The 20229-nt window shown below is 38.0% G+C and overlaps 1 protein-coding gene across 5 annotated transcripts in view; it reads right to left on the bottom strand.

The window, feature by feature from the left end:
* MAPK8 (mitogen-activated protein kinase 8) overlaps positions 1 to 20229 on the bottom strand; it is a 128410-nt gene that overhangs the window by 37590 nt on the left and 70591 nt on the right. The gene's annotated exons all lie outside the window — the stretch shown is intronic.

Raw genomic sequence — 20229 nt, 5'->3', positions numbered from 1 at the left:
TCTTAGTGCTATAGCTTGTATTTCTTTTTTTTTTTAAATTTATTTATTTATTTTTAGTTTACCACACACGGTTCTACATAGTTTTGAGTTCCAGATTTTCTCCCCTCCCTCCCCCCGCCCTCCCCAAGACGGCATGGAATCTCATATAACTATCATGTATAACTTCGCATCGAATTAATTTATGCACTAGTCAAATTGTGGAGAAGAATTATGACCAATGGAATGAATCATGAGAAAGCAGAAACACAACCCCCAAAAAAAAAACAACCCAAAAACAAGAACAAAAGAGAAGCAAAAAAGGCTAGCATGTAGTGTGCCTCAATCTGTATTTAAACTTCGCAGTTCTTTCTCTGGATGAAGATAGCATTCTCCATCGTGAGTCCCCTGGAGTTGTCCTTGCACCTTAGGTTGCTGAGAAGAGCACAGTATGTCAGGGTTGGTCCTCACAGAATCCATATATCTGTGTCTGTGCACAACATTCTCCTGGCTCTGCTCCACTCACTCAGCATTATGTTGTGTAGGTTTTTCCAGGTTGTTACGAAGTCCGCATCATCCCCATTTCTTATGGCACAATAGTATTCCATTACCTTCATATACCACAGCTGGTTCAGCCATTCCCCAATTGATGGGCATCCCTTTGATTTCCAATTCTTGGCTACCACAAAAAGAGCTGCTATAAATATCCTTGTACATATGGGTCCTTTTCCCGCTTGTGTGATTTCTTTGGGATACAACCCTAGAAGTGGTATTGCTGGGTCAAAGGGTATGAACGTTTCTATAGCTCTTTGGGCATAGTTCCAAACAGCTCTCCAAAATGGCTGGATCAGCCCACAACTCCACCAGCAATGCAACAATGTTCCAATTTCCCCACATCCTTTCCAGCATTTGTCATTTTCCTGTTTTGTTATTTTAGCCAATCTGACAGGATAGATGTGGTATCTAAGAGTTGTTTTGATTTGCATTTCTCTAGTCAGTAGTGATCCAGAGCATTTTTTCATATGCCTATAGATAGCTTTAATTTCTTCCTCTGAAAACTGCCTGTTCATATCCTTTGACCATTTCTCAATTGGGGAATGGCTTGTATTCCTATATATTTGGCTCAGTTCCCTGTATATTTTAGAAATGAGGCCTTTATCAGAGATACTAGTTGCAAAGATTTTCTCCCAATTTTCTGCTTCCCTCCTAATTCTTGCTGCATTGGCTTTTTTTGTACAAAAACATTTCAATTTGACATAATCAAAATTATCCATTTTGCATTTTGTAATGCGCTCTGTCTCTTGTTGGGTCATGAATTCTTTACTTTTCCATAAATCTGATAAGTAAACTATTCCTTGCTTTCCCAAATTACTTATAGTATCAGCTTTTACTCCTAAATCATGAACCTATTTTGACTTTATTTTGGTATATGGTGTGAGATATTGGTCTATGCCCAGTTTTTGCCCTACCACTTTCCAATTTTCCCAACAGTTTTTGTGAAATAGTGAATTATGAGCCCAGAAGCTGGCCTCTTTGGGCTTATCAAAGAGTAGATTGCTAAACTTGTTGATTTCTCCTACTTGTGTACCTATCCTATTCCACTGATCCACACCCCTGTTTCTTAACCAGTACCAGGCAGTTTTGATGACTGCTGCTGTGGAGTACAGTTTAATATCTGGTGTGGCTAAGCCACCTTCTCTAGCATGTCTTTTCATTAATACCCTAGATACTCTAGACCTCTTGTTTTTCCAAATGAATTTTGTTATTATTTTGTCCAGCTCAGTAAAATAATTTTTTGGTAGTTCGATTGGTATGGCACTGAATAGATAGATTTAGGTAAAATTGTCATTTTTATTATATTAGCTCGGCCTAACCATGAGCAACTGATATTTTTCCATTTATTTAGATCTGATTTTATTCGCGTGAAAAGTGTTTCATAGTTATGTTCATATAGGCCCTGGGTTTATCTTGGCAAATAGACTCCCAAATATTTTATAGTGCCTTCCATAACTTTGAATGGAATTTCTCTTTCTATCTCTTGCTGTTGGGCTTTGTCAGTAATGTATAGGAATGCTGAGGATTTATGTGGGTTTATTTTATATCCTGCAACTTTGCTAAAGTTGTTTATTATTTCAAGTAGTTTTTTACTTGATTCTCTAGGATTCTCTAGATAAATCATCATATCATGTGCAAAAAGTGATAATTTAGTTTCTTCTTTTCCTATTCTAATTCCTTCAATTTCTTTTTCTTCTCTTATTGCTACAGCTAATGTTTCTAGTACCAAATTGAATAATAGGGGTGATAATGGACATCCTTGTTTCACCCCTGATCTTATTGGGAATGCATCTAGCTTATCCCCATTACAAATAATGCTTGTCAATGGTTTTAGGTAGATGCTATTTATAATTTTGAGGAAGGTTCCACTTATTCCTATGCTTTCTAGTGTTTTTAATAGGAATGGGTGTTGTACTTTGTCAAAGGCTTTTTCTGCGTCTATTGAGATGATCATATGGTTTCTGCTAGTTTTGTTGTTGATATGGTCAATTATGCTAATAGTTTTCCTAATATTGAACCAGCCTTGCATTCCTGGAATAAATCCTACCTGGTCATAGTGTATTATTCTTGTGATGAGTTGCTGCAATCTTTTTGCTAATATTTTATTTAAAATTTTTGCATCAATATTCATTAGAGAAATTGGTCTATAATTTTCTTTCTCTGTTTTGACTCTCCCTGGTTTGGGTATTAGTACCATATTTGTGTCATAAAAAGAATTTGGTAGGACTCCTTATTCACTTATTTTCCCAAATAGTCTACAAAGTATTGGAATTAGTTGTTCTTTAAATGTTTGATAGAATTCACATGTAAAACCATCTGGCCCTGGAGATTTTTTCCTAGGGAGTTCATTGATGGCATGCTCAATTTCTTTTTCTGAGATGGGGTTATTAAGAAATTTCACTTCCTTTTCTGTTAGCCTGGGCAGTTTATGTTTTTGTAGATATTCATCCATATCTCTAAGGTTGTCAAATTTATGGGCATACAGTTGGGCAAAATAATTCCTAATTATTGTTTTGATTTCCTCTTCATTAGAGGTGATCTCACCCTTTTCATTTTTGATACTGGTAATTTGATTTTCTTCTTTCTTTTTTTTAATCAAATTGGCCAAAGGTTTATCAATTTTATTGGTTTTTTCATAAAACCAGCTCTTTGTTTTATTTATTAATTCAATAGTTTTCTTGGTTTCAATTTTATTAATCTCTCCTTTGATTTTCAGTATTTCTAATTTGGTATTTAATTGGGGGTTTTCAATTTGCTCTTTTTCTAGCTTTTTCAGCTGTATGCCCAGATCATTGACCTCCTTTTTCCCTATTTTATTCATGTAGGCATTTAGGGATATAAAACTTCCCCTAAGAACTGCTTTTGCTGTATCCCATAAGTTTTGGTATGTTGTTTCATTATTGTCATTCTCTTGAAGTTATTAATTGTTTCTCTGATTTGTTCTTTGGCCCACTCATTCTTTAGAATCAAATTATTTAGTTTCCAATTAGTTTTTAGCTTATTTTTCCATGGTTCTTTATTAAAAATGATTCTTATTGCATCATGATCTGAAAAGGATGCTTTGACTACTTCTGCTTTTCTGCAATGGATTGTGAGGTTTTTATGCCCTAGTACATGGTCAATTTTTGAGTATGTACCATGTACTTTTGAGAAGAAAGTATATTCCTTTTTATCCCCATTCAGTTTTCTCCAGAAGTCTATCATATGTGCCTTTTCTAAAATTCTGTTTACCTCCTTAACTTTTTTCTTATTTATTTTGAGGTTAGATTTATCAAGTTCAGAAAGGGGGAGGTTGAGGTCTCCCAATATTATAGTTTTGCTGTCTATTTCTTCCTGTAACTCCCTAAACCTCTCCTCTAAGAAATTGTATGCCTTACCACTTGGTGCATATATGTTAAGCAATGATATTGCTTCATTGTTTATGGTGCCTTTTAGCAGGATATAATGTCCTTCCTTATCTCTTTTAATTAAATCTATCTTTACTTTTGCTTTGTCTGAGATTAGGATTGCTACACCTGCTTTTTTTACTTTAGCTGAGGCACAATATATTTTATTCCAGCCTTTTACCTTTACCCTATGTGTATCCCCCTGTTTCAAATGCATTTCTTGTAAACAGCATATTGTAGGATTATGGTTTTTAATACACTCTGCTATCTGCTTCTGTTTTGTGAGAACATTCATCCCCTGCACATTCAGGGTTATGATTTCTATCTGTGTCTTTTTCTCCATCCTAATTCCCCCTGTTTATGCTTTTATTTCTCCCTTTCCCCTTCTCCTCCTCAACAAAGTTTTGCTTTTGACCGCCGCTTTCCTCAGTTAACCCTCCCTCTTTATTCCCCTCCCTTATCTTACCGTTACCCACTTGCTACTTCTCCTCTCCCTTCTGACCACCCCCCTCCCTTTTTCCCCCCTTCCCCTCCCACTTCCCGTGGGACAAGTTAGATTTCTAAACTTATCAGGGTATGTTATTCCCTTCTTGAACTAGATCAGATGACAGTAAAGCTCAAATACTACTCTTCTCCCTCCCTTCTTTCCCTCTACTATAGTATGTTTTTGTGCCACTTCATTTGGTGTAATTTACCCTTTTCTACTACCTCCTTACTGCTTCCCTCATAGCCCTCCCTTTATATCTCTTACTTATATTTTATATCTTTACATCAGTTAATTTATACAGGCATTCACAACCTTTCAATTGTCATAATAGCTGTACCATTCTCAAGAATGACTTATATATGTGTGTGTATGTATGTATGTGTGTGTGTATATATATATATATATATATATATATATATGTAACACATACATAAGATGATATAATCCCACATAAAGATGTAAACAACCTGCCCTTATTAGTTAATAAGGTTTGTGGAGATTTTCCCCCTGGTTACCTTTTTATGTCTCTCTTGAGTTTTGTATTTGGAGATCAAATTTTCCATTGAGTTCTGGCCTTTTCATCAGGAAGGTCTGGAATTCCCTTATTTCATTGAATGTCCATCGCCTTGCCTGGAAAATTATGCTTAGTTTTGCTGGGTAGTTGATCCTTGGTTGCAGTCCCAGCTCCTTTGCCCTTCGGAATATCATATTCCAATTTCTCCTGTCTTTTAATGTGGAAGCTGAGAGATCCTGTGTGATCCTGACTGTAGTTCCACGATATCTGAATTGGTTCTTTTTGGCTGCTTGCAGTATTTTCTCCTTGAGTTTATAGCTCTGTAATTTGGCTATAATATTTCTTGGTGTTTTCAGTTTGGGATCTCTTTCAGGGGGTGATCGGTGAATTCTTTCAATGACTATTTTGCCCTCTGGTTCTAGGACCTCTGGGCAGTTGTCTTTGATAATTTCTTTGAAGATACTGTGAAGGCTCTTTTTTTCATCGTGGATTTCCAGTAGACCAATAACTCTTAAATTGTCTCTCCTGGATCTATTTTCCAGGTCAGTTGTTTTGCCAATCAGATATTTCACATTTTTTTCTATTTTTTCATTCTTTACGTTTTGTTTTATTACTTCTTGGTGCCTCATAGATTCATTAGCTTCCACTTGCTCAAGTCTAATTTTTAATGAGTTTGTGTTTACATTTTGCTCTTGAGTCTCCTTTTCCAATTGGTTGATTTTGCCTCTCAGGGTGTCCTTTTCTCTCTCTAGATTCTGAATCTCCGTAGCCATTTCGCCAATCTTATTCTTTAGGGACTTGATTTCATCAGTGGATTTTTTTTCCATTTTTTCCATATTTTCTTTTAGCTCCCTAATTTGGTTTTTAAAATCCTCCTTTAGCTCTTCTAGCAGTGCTTTTTGGGCTGGAGATCAGTTCATATTACCTTTTGAGGTATCTGGTGTATCTACAGTACTTTCCTCTTCCATATTTGTATTTTGATCCTGCCTGTCTCCATAAAAAGAATCTATCATCCTCGGTTTTTTTGTGTTCTTCTTCATGTTGGTTTGCCTTTTGCTGGCTTTACAATGAATTTCTACCTTTGGGCCTCAGGACTTTCTGTCCCAGCTTTCTTATTCTGGGGGTTGTGAGTCTAGAATTATAACCTTCAGTTTCCTGAGGTGTGGGGGAGGGGTCTGGCTCCCTGGCATCTCACTCCCTGTGGGTGCTCTCCAGCACTTGCTTTTCAGCAATGGTCTCAGCTGTTTGTTGTTTGAGCTGATGTCTGACACTTCCCCTGGGGGAGCAAGATTACATCTGGGCTCCTGGCGTTGACCCCTGCCGACTCTGCCCCTATGGGACTAATGAACTTCCACTATTTGACCACTGAAGCCCCACAACTTTCTGCTCAGTTCCAGTGTTCTTTTTTATTTTTTTTCCCTGAGAGATTCTCTGGGTGGGGAAGGGAGGGATTAGAGCTGTTTACCTGGACATTAAGGCTCCCAAAGTTCAAGAAGCCGCGGTTCACACGTGTGGGCTGCAAACTTCTGGAGACGATATTTCACAGCCAGTGGTGTTGCGCTGCCTCTCGTCGCTTCCACAGACTGTCATCCTGTGTTGGGAGTCCTGGGGATCTCCGCCGATTTCGGGCGCCCAGCTTTCTCCCAGCCCATCTCCCACGTGGATTTCCCGGCCAGCCGCTTCCGCCTTGGTCTGGAGCGGCTCCGCACCGAGCACTCTCCGAGTCTACACGTTCGTGCCTCTGGCCTTTCAGACTCTCCTGGCTCGGAAATTTGCCCCACGCAGACTGCTCGTGGTTTCTGACTCTCTCAAATCTGCTCAAATTCACTTTTTTATAGGAATCTGACAGACCTTGTGAGAGAGCTCCGGTAAGACGCTGCCTTCATGCGGCCATCTTGGCTCCGCCCCCCAGCTTGTATTTCTAGTACAATATTGTATAATAGTGGTGATAATGGACATTCTTGTTTCACCTGTGATCTTACTGGGCAGGTTTCAAGTTCAAGCTCTTGGTATTATATAGATGCTAGTTACCATTTTAAGAAAAGTTCCATTGGTTCCTATGCTTTCTAGAGTTTTTAACAGAAGTGGGTGCTGTGTATTTTTCAAAGGCTTTTTCTGAACCTATTGATATAATCATTTGATTTGTTGGCTTTGTTATTGATATCGTCAATTTGTTAATGGTTTTCCTAATACTGAACCAGCCCTGCATTCCTGGTATAAACCCTACCTGGTCATAGTGCATGATCTTTGTAACTGATACATTGCTGTAATCTTGCTAGTACTTTATTTAAAATTTCTACATCAATATTCATTAAAGAAATTTGTCTTTGAGTCTTTTTCTGTTTTTGCTCTCCCTGGATTAGTATCAAAATCATATTTGTGTCATAAAAGGAATTTGGTAGGTCTCCTTCTTCACTGATTTTTTCAAATAGTTTATACAGTATTGGGATTAAGTGTCCCTTAAATGCTGGGTAGAATTCACATGTGAATACATCTGGTCCTGGGGATTTTCTTAGGGAGCTTATTTATGGCTTGTTCAATTTATTTTTCTAAGATAGGGTTATTTAAGTATTTCTATTTCCTCTTCTGTCAATCTGGATGGCCTATATTTTTGTAAATATTCATCCATTTCATTGAGAGTGTCAGTTTTACTGGCATGTAGCTGAAAAAATAACTCCTAACAATAGCTTTAATTTCATCTTCATCGGTGGTGCATTCGCCCTTTTCATTTTTGATAATGGTAATTTGTATTTCTTTTTCTTTTTTTGATAAAATTAACCAATGGTCTATCTATTTTATTGGTTTTTTCATAAAACTAACTCCTAGCTTTATTTATTAACTCAATGGATTTCTTACTTTTAATTTTATTAATCTTTACTTTGATTTTCAGTGCTAGCACATCAGTCTCCGTAATCTCTTTCTGACCAGTTGCCAGGTCCCCTTATTGTCTCTTTTGGCTTAAGAACTAACTGCTGAAGTTGCTGCTGCTTTTGTTGTCACGATCTAGTCCGACCAGTGGTGTTTCATCCATGTGGGCTATTGGCTAGACTCTACCCCTATGTCACAGATCTCTCTTTCTGACCTCCTAAGTTGTCTTAGGCTGGAAGAATGTCTCATTCTGAAGTCACCCAAAGTCACACAGCTAATGTCTGAGGTAAGATTTGAATGTGGATCTTCCTGACTCTAAGTCTAACACTCTATCCATCGAAATACTCTACCTCTCATATCAACACTAGGTATATATTCCAGAGATTAAAGAAAGAGGGAAAAGGGTGATGATGATAATTGTATAGCCCACCAAAAGGAGACAACAAAGAAAAGAGTGTCAATAAAATATTTAAAAGCAGAAAAGAGTAGGCAGGCAGGGCAGTGCTGGTGTTGTTAAAAAGGAATAATAAATTTTCAGACAAAACAAAACGTATCATTGGGTTAACTGAACCTAAGCTACTATGTTCAACTGCTTCTGGGTCTTTTGTACCTATTATGTTCCACTGATAATCCAATCCTTTGGTAGTTTGTTTGGCATGACACCAAATCTGTCAATTAATTTAGGTAGCATTGATATTTTTTTTTGCATACTGCATATGCCTAACCATAAAAATTAATATTTTTGGAGAAGCCATAAGTAACTAGCATTTGTAAAAGAATCAGCCTTGTTCTACTTGTCCCAACAAGGCATCGCTAAGACTAATGGATGGCAAATTTAACTTTTATTTAAGGTGGGGAAAAAAGTCCTCTCAATTGGAGCAATAAAAAATTGGAAAGGGCTGCCTCAGGAGGTAGTGGGTGCCCCATGTCTTTAGGATCCTTCAAGTAAACGCTGTATGACCACTGGTTATATATGGTACGGGTAAGTTGTTTTTCAGGTATGGGGTGAAGTAGGCAGTGCCTAAAGTCACATTCAACACTGGAATTCTAACCTATTCCAGCTGTAGTTAATATCAAGATCAATTACGAATCAATAATATATATATGTATGTGTGTATGTATGTATGTGTGTGTGTATATATATATATATATATATATACATATATATATACATATATATATATATATATATGTACACTGCAGACCAAAAAACAACCAACCTCCCCCAAAAAACCCAAACCCCAATATTTCAATTAAGAGGCATAGTGTCTGGTACTAGGGATGTGACAGTCCTGCTATACTCTGTCCTAATACAGAAGCAACATTTTTGGAAGGGCATTGATAGACAAGCAGGAAAATATCAGGGAAGGAGGGAGTTGGGGGGGAGAGAGAGAAGAGGAGGGGAAAAAGTGGGGGGAGAGAGGGAGGGGAGAGAGAGGGGGAGGGAGAGAGAGAGGGGGAGTGGGAGGGAGAGAGAGAGAGAGAGAGAGATAATGAATACAAGTATGTGTGTGGGGCTGAGGGGAGATGAGATGATAACTCATCAAGAAAATGTCATGTGGAAATGAGGTTCAACTTGTCTATTTGGTCCTAAGAGCAAAACTAAAAGCATTGTAGCACAGAGGAAAATTAAAGCTTGAGACAAAGATAAATACTCATAATAATCAGGGCTATCTAATAGTAGCATGGGCTGGATTCCTTCTGCTTGGAGGTCTTCAAACAAAAGTTACAACATGACTGGTATGATACAGAGAGGGTACTCAGGTAAATAAACTCTAATAAGCTCCAAATCAGACTCTATGTCAGTGCTTTTTCTATTCTACAAAGTAAATGAATAATGTAGACAGAAATATCCAATAAGTAGATGAAGGTAATAAGACTGGAGATGAAAACCTGAATATGATTATTCCACTGGTTGGAGCTAATTCTCTCTCTCTCATTGCTCCTAGCCTTCTTTGCTTTTTGTACCCAAGTGCTATCACTGCAAATCCAAACCCTATATATCTAAAGTCAAGTTCCTTGCCAATTTAAAGGGTCTTTTCTTCCTTCACTTTCCTTAATTCTTTGGCAGTATTTAAAATTGCTGACTATTTTCCAAAAAACCCCTCATGTCTTTGGTTTCTGGGGTAAGATATAATTGTGTTGCCGCCTACTGCTATGTGTCTCTGCTGGTTCTTTTTTATATTGCTAACAGTGAACATGCTCCAGTCTTCTTGATGTATTTTTTTTACATCACCAAAATTTACCCCAGTATCCCTCTAATATAACAAATAATATACTTTTAAAGATAAAAAAGGAAAAAGAAAAAGAATCAGTGTAACTGATCAATATATTAAGAGAAAATTTATGCAATATATCATACTTTGTAGACCTCCACATTTGTAGAGGGTATAGAGGAGGTTGCTTTCTCATATCTTTTCTTTGGATGCCTGTTTGTTCTTTATAATTCTGTGACATTTGCTTTTATCACTGTATAGTTTTTATTGTCTATATTGTTTTCTTGGCTCTGCTTATTTTACTCAGCATCAGTTCATGTTGATTTTTTTTGTTTCTCTGTATTCGTCATCTTTTAAAGCATCATATTGTATTGTAGAACATGGCAGAAAGTATTGGGGTAAGCCTAGTTTCTGTAAGACTGTTTTCCAGTTTTCCCAAGCAGTTTTTAACAAATAGGAAACTTTTTCCTAAGTAATTAATTCTTTCTGGTTTATTAGACACTGGGTTGACTTGTGTTGTCTCTGATTCTCCCTTGTCTAGTCCGTTCTACTGATGTATCTATTTTTTAAATCAACATCAGATGGTTTTGAATGATGACTGCTACTTTAGATGTTTGAAGTCTAGAAGTGCTATTTGTCCCTTTCTCTTTTATTTCCTTTGATATTCTAGATCTTTAATATTTCTAAGTTAATGTTACTATTTTATCAAGTTCTGTAAAAATCCTTTTAATAATTTGATTGGCACAGCATCAAAACAGTACAAAACTTCGGCAGGATTGTCGTTTTTATTATATTAGCATAGTCCAGCCATGAACACAGAACATACCTCCAGTTAAGTTGTTCTTTACTTCTTTAAGGAGCACTTTATAACTGAATCTATGAATATTTTGTGTGCTTTGTTGGATGAACCCCATATGTATTAAGCATTTTGAAGTTATTTGGAATAGAACTTCTATTACTGCCTCCTGGATTTAAAGGATGTGTTTATGATTTCCATTTTTCAACATTTGTTTGCAAAACCTCTGTGCCCTAATACATGGTCAGTTTTTGTAAAAGCTCCATGTGGTGTTGAAAAATACACATATTCTTTAACAGCTCCATTTAGAAGATTCCACAAATCTTTTAACTCTCTCCAGGAATTTGTTCAATTCTATACTTTCTCTTGTTTATAATTTTGTTAGATTAATCCAAAACTGAGTGAGGGACACTAAAAGCTCTTTCCAATATTTTATTAGCATCTATCTTCTTGTGATTCAGTTAATTTTCCTTTTATGAATTTTGTTGTCAAGGCATTTGGAGCAATATGGATATTGATTTGTTGCATATGCTTTCTTTCAGCATAATGTAATTTCCTTATCTCTTTTGATACTGTCATTTTTCTTTTTGTTTTTGCCTCATCAAAAAGCATGACTGCAACTCCTGCTTTTTTGTATTTGACTGAGTCACAGTAACACTGTTTGACCCCCTCACTTATACTCTGTGTATGTCTTTGGTTTTTAGGTATATTTCTTTCATGTTCTTGTTCAATCTGTCACTTACTCATTTTATTGGATTACTCAATCCAGGCATATTTAAAATTATGAGTTAGACGTATATTTTCCGTCATTTGTCTCTATTCTTGAAAATTACCCTTCTTCCTCTGTAAGGCAGTATTTGGTCTCTTCAGTTGTTTTAACTTTATCTACTTTAAGGCCACTCTGTTCCTACCAGATCTCTTCCCCTCTACCTCCTATTTGTTACCTCTTTTTCCTAGTTTTGGAGTCTCGTTTAACTTAGTAGTTCCTTTCTCTTTCTTCCTTTTATCTAGATATCTATTTCATCCCCATCCTATTAGACTGTAAACTCTTTGAAAGTAGGGACCATGTGTACTTAAATTTCCTAATCTTCTCTGGTAACTAACAAAGAGCTCTATACAAATGCTTAACAAATATTTATGATAAACATGCTGTGAAATCACTGGTGTATTACAAGGAAAAAATGAAACAGCATGGCTATTCATATCTATGAAAGGCTTACTTCTGTGAACAAAAGATTCTAAGAAGTAGAAGATGGATCAGGAAACAAGGTGTCAAAGAGGCCCAAAACAAGAAGAAAGAGAGTTTAAGGCCAGGCCTAGGAGTGAGCACTTCAAAGGGGAAAGTTCCTAGGTTGCAATGTGAAGCCAATTTCAAAAGGGGGATCCCCAGTATGAAGAGCAGAAAGGATTACAAGTCATTGGGAATTGGGTGATGCTGATGGACAGTACCCCCTGCCACATAAGCAGCTACAACATAAAGGTTTCTTTGTTCCAAGCATAGAGGAGGGCTTTTCATTGACCATAAGGTATCCGGAAGTGTTCCCCCTGCCCATGTAAAACCATCCATTGCAGCAGGGGCACCGGGTTGCCTTAGAAGTTTCTCCCACACTGATTTCAGGGAATGGGAGCAGGAAGACTAACAAGAAGGGATTAGCATTAAACAAAACCAGCAACAGGACGGTCAAAATATATCCTTGCTTTCTATTTAACAATTATCCTAATAAGCTAAGAAAACCTATTCTTCTAAATATCTTGCCTGTACCACAATCATGTGTGCCATCAGTGCTGGAAGGGCAGCACAAGAGCAGTGACAGAGGTTGGAGAAGGGCTAGTATTGGCAGCAGATACTGACTGTCCACATGAGAACCTGCAGAGGAGAGGCAACAAGTAGAAGACATGGGGAGAGAGTGGGAGAGATCAGCAGCACGTGACATGTGACAAGAGTGAAGAAAGTCAAGTGATGGAGAGGGGGAGCAGATACCAGTGATGAAAATAAATAATCCGTGAAGGTTTGAGATAGCGTTACTTTGCACACGTGTACTTTCAAGGTTATGTGTGGGAGAAAAGACACTTGCTCTACCTATTAGTATTATATACTTAAAGGGTTAACCCTCAGCTAAGCAGAACAGCTCATTCCAGGAAAGTTCCCAGTAACCTGGGTTTTATTGTATTTCTTAATGTTGATGCAGCTAAATATTAGGTCACTATGTCCAAAAGAAGAAATTGTGGAACGTATCCCATTACCACCAGAATACTTCCTAATGCAAGAAAGAAAAAAAAACAAAACAGTAAAACAAAGATATCTCATTTGCACCTTAAAGAGTAATTCCATTCCCATCAGTTAATCCCACATATAATTACCACCAGTTCATTTTACCAGTAACTTAACTACAAAGTAAATTTTGGAAGAGCTAGGGAAGTGTCAGAAGAAAATGATTCAGTGAAAAACGCTGCTGTAATTAAGTGCTTGTTCTCTAGTGGAAAAAATAACTGATTTAATTTTGGAGTAAGTTGTCCCATTTTACAATTTGAAAACCCAGCAAATTTAAAAAAAAAAAACAAAACCCAACATTTCAATTTAATTGAATGCAACTTTCCAAATATGACAGATCATTAACAAATCCCCCCTTCTCCCCAAAAAAGTTGGAATGTGGATCTAAAAGTAAAAAGCAGCCAGAAACTGAGAATCTTTGCCTCACTTTCAAGTTCCCCTTGGTAAGATAATGCCAATGGCTTAGTCTTCAAGTACCTACTATTTTTTTTTAATTAAACTATATTCTAGTTGTCAAGACACATTTCCAAGCACAGTATTAAATGCTGGGGATACAAAGAGAGGCAAACGACAATCCCCACTATCAAGGAGTTTACAGTCTAATGGGGAAGACAATACGCAAATGACTATGTCCAAACAAGATACAGACAAGAAAAATTGGAAATAATCTCAAGGGGAAAACATTGGCATTAAAGGGGAACTGCAATATCTCGAAGAATGTAGTGACTTTAACTGGGACCTAAAGGAGGTCAGGAGGCAGGGAAGAGGAGAGAGAGAATTCCTAGCCTAGAGGATATCCACTGAAGATACAGTCAGAAGATGGAGGGCTGTAAAGAGCAGCCAAAAGGCCAGTGCCACTAGATCAAAGAGTATGTGGAAGGGAGTGTCAGAAGACTAGAAGGGTGGGGGGGGGAGGGGTTAGGTTATGAAGAACTTAAAAGCTAAACAGAGGATTATGTATTTGATCCTGAAAGCAATGGGGAACCATTCATGTTTATTAATAGAGGGGAAACATGGTTAGGCCAGCATTTAAGGAAGAATAATTTGACAGTTGAGTGGAGGATAGGCTATAGTAGGGAGAGACCTGAGACAGGGAGCCTAGCCTAACTAATTGGCTATTATAAGATTCTAGGTCTGAGGTGATGAGGGCCTTCACCAGAGTGGTGACAGTATCAGAGGAGAGAAGGGGACGTATACAAAAGATGTTAAGGGAGTAGAATCAAGAGGATTTGGCAACAAGAGTGGATGTGGGAGGGGGTGTGAGAGAGGGTAAAGAATTGAAGATAATATGTAGATTTTAAGCCTGGGTGACTGAAATTATGGTGGTGTCTTACAGTTACAGGGAAGTTAGCATGAGAGGAGGAATTGGGGGAGGGAAGCAAGGAGGAGGAATGAGTTTAGTTTTGGACATATTGAATTTATGATGTCTATGGCATATATAATTCAAGATGTCCAATAGGCAGATATGTAAGAATCAAGGCTAGCAGAGAATTCAAGGCCACGTAAGTAAATCTGAGAATCATCCGCTTAGACATCATAACTGAATCCATGGAAGCTGATGAGGTCACCAAGTGAAATAGTACAGAGAGAGAAGTGAGCCCAAAAGAGAGTCTTAAGGGACACCCACAGTTAGTAGGCTTGACCTGTTTGAAGATCCAGCAAAGGAGATGGAGGAGGGATCAGAGATGGAAGGCAGAGACCCAAAAGACAGCAATGTCATGAAAATTCAGAGAAGATAGTATCAAGGAGAAGAGAGAGATCAATAGTATCAAAAAACTACAGAGGTCAAAAAAGGAAGAGAGAGGAATGAGAAGAGAACATTATAGTTGGCAATTAAAAGATCATTAGTAACTATAGAAAGCAGTTTCAGCTGAATGATGAGTTAGGAGGCCAGATTGTAGACAGCCATCAAGGAGGTTAGCCATAAGGGGGAAGAAAGATACAGGATAATAACTAGCAGGTGGATAAAGGGAGTAATTTTTGAGGTTAGGAGAGATGTGTGGAAATAGGCAGCAAGGAAGCATCTAGTAGGCAGGAAGAGAGTGAAGTTTAGTGAGATTGGGCTTGATAGAACAGGCAAGCCACTGCAGAAGGCAGGGTGGAATGGGATCATATATACATGTAGAAATGTTTGCCTTGCCAAGAAGGGTTACCTCTTCATGTGAGAGAGGGATGGAGGATGTAGTAGGAGGGATGATGATGAAGGGAGAAAAGGGAGTTTTAGGCAAATGGTCTCATTTTTTCAGTGAAATATGAGGCAAAGTTCTCAGGCTGGGAACCCACAAAGTGGAGCAACAAAGGACAGACAATGTAAGACTGTTATCTGGGCTCCTGCTCCTTCTGACCCTATATACATTCTCTAAAGAATAACTATACTTCCATATGTGGCCAGAGCTGTTAACAAAGTTTAGGAAGATGATTAAGTAAGTACTTTGCATTCTGGCTTCAAACCCACATTACTTAACTATAACTGCTCTCTCCAAAATTACCAGTGATTTCTTAATTGTCACAGCTGATGGTCTTTTCTCAGTTTCAATCCTTCTCAACCAATCTACTTCATTTGATACAAATGAACAGTTTCTCCCTGGATATGTTCTCCTTTCTGGGTTTACATGACAGTGATCTCTTCTGATTTACCTCCAACCTGTATGACTGCTCCTCAGTCTTCTTTGGCAGCTCATTATACATTTCACATCCCCTGTCTGGGGGTGTTTCCCAAGGTTCTACTTCTGGGCCATCTTACAAACTATTGCCAAAGTAATTTTCCTTAAGTATAGGTCTGTCACTCTATAGTCTCTCTTCCTTTGGAAATCCTATCGCCTCTCATAGGCTTAACCATCACCTCTACGATATTCATCTATATCTATATCTATATCTCCAATATATTCCATGAGTTTCACTCCCATAGACATCTTAAGCTCCACATGTCTAAAATGGAACTTATTATATTTCCCCCTCAACCATGAATTCTTAACTCTATGGAGTCAATGGCCATATTTCATGGGAGTCTGTAATCTTGGATGGGAAAATTTAAAACCCATATATTTATTTTTCACTAATTTCCAGATGAAACTTAAAATTTTCACCACTTATGAACTTAAAAACATTGTTCTGAAAAGGGCTCCACAGACATCATCAAAGTGCCAAAGGGGTACATGACACAAAAAAAGATTAAGAACCCCTACCCCAAAATTTTCCATTACAAACTTGCCTTTTCCTATCAAAGGCACAATCTTTCCAGTATCTCAGGTTCATAATTTTGACATTACCCCGGATTTCTCATTTTCCCTCAACACATATATCCAGTCAGTTGCCCAATCTTGTCATTTCTACCATCACAATTTCTCTCACATCTGACCGCTATTTTCCACTTACACAGTGTAAAGGCAATCAGTGCCATTCACTGGGGCTTCAGGGGTGGGGCTCTCAGGCTCCTGGGGGGAGTGGCTAGGACTGGAGCCAATGGTAGGTGCCTGAGTTCTGGTCCATGTGACGATATGAAGCCTGTGGTGGGAGGAGCTTGCTGAACAGTTGGAGCAGGGCTAAGAGGCAGTTGGTGAGAGCAGTTAAGAGCTGAAGGAGAGGGGAAGGAGTCAGCTAGCTGGAACACAGCTTGGAGATTTGCAGCACAGATGGCGGAAGGCACTACCAAAAAGCAGGACTGACCCTCATGGAGACCAGAGAGTGGTAGGCAGGGGCTTGAGGCCAGTGGGTGGTCTTCTTGCTGGAGGGCCCTGGCATTGGGGGGGAAGCACCAGTATGGCTTGGCTTGCTGCCATCTTTTTCTGTGACCTCCTGGTCACTATTGTGAGATGGGCATACTGGTTTTGGAAGGTTCTTGCCAGGATGTCGAACTGGGGACATTGTCCATGGGTGTGTTACTTTTGAGTTTCAATAAATACTTTAACTCCTCTGCCTTCTACTTAGAGAATTCCTTATATCCTGCCCTTCTGGACCATTCAGGCATATTCATGGTTATCTTTGAAGTCATGAATTCTGCCTTAATGATATATACAGTTAGGGCATTAGTTCCAGTCCTCATTGCTCCTAGGCTGGATTAATGCAAAAACTTCCTAATTGGTCTCCCTGCCTCAGGTCTTTCCTGACTCTCCAGTGTCATATGCAATGTTGCCAAAGTGATTTTTCTTAAGTAGAAGTCTGTGTCACTCTGCTACCCAATCAACTTCAGGAGCTCCCTATTGCTTATAAGATCAAATATAATCTCCTCTAGCTTCCTTAGACCTATACAATCTGGCCCCAATTTATATTTCCAGCTTTTAATTAAATGTCAATTCCCTTCCTGAACTCTGTAATCTAATCACACTGGCCTTCTCTCTATCCCTCACACATGTGATCCCACCTCCCATATCTCCACGCCTTTGCACTGACTGTCCCATATGCCTAAAATGTGCTACTTCCTCAGTTCCACACCAGAGTTCCTCAGACACTATCTTCCATGTGAGGTCTTTCCTCATCTCCCCAAATGCTAGTGTCTTCCCTCCCAAGCTACCTTGTAATTAACTGCTCTGTATATATTTGCATTAACTTTGTATTTGTCCTCTATTTATTTCTGTATGTTTTTGTTGTCTCCTCCATTAGAAATGCAAGCTCTTGGCAATTAGGAATTGTTTCATTCTTTGTACTTGCATTTCCAGTGTCCAGCACTTGAGAAATACTTAATAAATACAGTAGGCACCTAATAAATACTAGTTTAAAGAAAGTTAGGAGCACAAACTGAAGAAATGAGGAATATGAAGAATTATCCATTTTCATTATTATAAATCTATTATTACTTTCTGATATTTGTCTCCATTTCACCATTCTCAAATTCCTAAAGATAAACTTAATTCTAGAATACTAGAATTAAAGGGTAACTAAGTTGGACTTTATTCATAATCTTTCTAATATTATAGACTTAAGTAATATCCTTTTTCCATCTTCATTTTTTTGAAACTAATAATGTCTAATCTTTTTATCTGTTTTTCTATAGTTGAAGGTATCCACTCCCTTTAATTTCTTTTTTTGGACTTTGCCTATTTTACTCTATTTTGCTTCAGGTGTGTAATGTAACTAGGCATGGCGGTAGTGTGGTTTTATGAAAAGACAGAACAATAGTTTCTGTTTTGGTTCCTATGATCTTTTTGATGCTGGTCAGCATTTTGTTGGTTTTGGGGCTGATACTTACAAAAGAAATTTATAATGACTACAGTATCTCTCCTTAGCCAGAAATGATAAATCATAGTCCTTAATCCTATAATCATAGCTTGGATTTTTTTTTAACTGGACCTCTTATTTCACTAATGTCGGGAATTTTCCAATGAGACTATCTCTACCAATGCCAATGGCACTAAATCTGTACCCTTGGAGTCTCAAGAGTTGCCTGAGATGCCAAGTGTCACCTGCTCAGGGCAACACAGAGTGAGCCAGATGTACCGCTAAAACTGAGATCTTCCCGCCACTGAGCTTAGCTCTCTATCCTTTGGGCCTTGCTACCTTTCAACTTGGGTAAATGTTCCCTAAATGTCCACAATGAAATCTTCAGCCACCTCTCTGCCCACCAACATTCTCAAAAGATCTTTTGATAATTTATCTTCTTTGGACTGGCATTTTGAGTTTAATCTAAAACCTGAGTAAAAGGATGATGCCATTACTATAATCTACTTCCTTTTTTTTTCTTTTAAAGTTTTCAAATAGAAAAGCTTCTGTTTCTCCTAGCAGCTCATCTTTTCCTAGTAAGAAAGGTTTCAAGCCAAAGCCAGTGTTAGTGGAGGAAAACTAAGACTAAAGGTTACAGGATGCTTTGCCTCACAGATCATATATGTCTGAAGACTATATTAAGCTTCCTTCAATTGCTTATTTGTTTTTGAAAATAAGTTATTTCCACTGTTCTGAAGCACAAAACACTGCATAGAATCTCCTTAAGAATTTAATAAAATCAATTACTGTTAGTCTATGTGTAAGCTTAATGTATTACCTGTAGCTAAAGTGGACAAAGATCTCTTTATCATTCTATTAGAGGCAGCAATGACTTTACCAAACCCCCAATCCTCAGTGTTCAATCCTTTCAGTGTGTAGGTTCCAAAGAGAAAAGCCCATTTTGGTAAAGGGCCTGAGCAGATCGTATTGCCTACTGCTTCGAGCCATTACCAAAGGCCTAATATCTTTTACATAAGTTAATGTCACTCACAGAACAGACAACAGTTGTCTCCCCTTCCAACAGACATCCCTTATTAGGTTATGTGCCTCTTCACTCTTGGCAAAGGGATCAGGGAACAGGCTCCTAAGCTAATGTCTTGATTCTAGAGTAGCAGAGATCCCTGGGAATAAGATGTTAGCTACAGCAACTAAATTGGAAAATAGATGGAATATTCTTTATCTTTATATTGGATAAATGTGCAGAACAGAGTCTGCTTAGATTTATTTATTCCCCTTAATTCTACAGATCAGTGATTGGTTGTGGCTGACTATACTTTGAGAAGCTTCATTTATTTATTTGCTTCTTTTTAACATTGGTTTTAAAAATATTTTGAGTTCCAAATTCCCTCCCAACAGCCTCTCCCCTACTCATTGAGAAAGCAAGCAATGTGATATTAATTACACATGTGAAGTCATGCAAATATTTCCCTGTTAGCCAAGTTGCAAAAACAAAACAAAACAAAAAAACCAAGGAAAATCAAGGTGAAAAAACATGCTTCAATCTGCACTCAAGAGTTCATCAGTTTTCTCTTTGGAGGTGGACAGCATTTTTCATCTTGGGTCCTCTGGAACTCTCTCAGATCACTGTCTTGATTGGAATAGCTAGGAGTAGCTAAGTCCTTCACAGTTGGTCATTGTTACAATATTGCTGGTACTGTGTACCATGTTCTCCTCATTCTGCTCAATTAGCTTTGCATACGTCATCCCAGATTTTAACGAAGCCATCCTGCTTGTCATTTCTTATAGCAATCATATACCAAAACTTATTTAGCCATTCCCATTGGTGGACATCCCCTCAATTTCCAATTCTTTGCCGCCACAAAAAGAGCTGCTATAAATATTTTTGTACACGTAGGTCCTTTTCCCTTTGAATTGAGAAGTTATTCACACCAAATTTGGGTCATTACAGAATAGATCTTCCCACAGTGGAAATATTCAAACTTTCCTGAAATTTTAAAGAGCC

Source organism: Trichosurus vulpecula, chromosome 8, assembly GCF_011100635.1.
Source record: "Trichosurus vulpecula isolate mTriVul1 chromosome 8, mTriVul1.pri, whole genome shotgun sequence".
Taxonomy (NCBI): Eukaryota; Metazoa; Chordata; class Mammalia; order Diprotodontia; family Phalangeridae; genus Trichosurus; species Trichosurus vulpecula.
The sequence above is the reverse complement of the archived record's forward strand: the minus strand, read 5'-3'. Positions and strand labels throughout refer to the sequence as shown.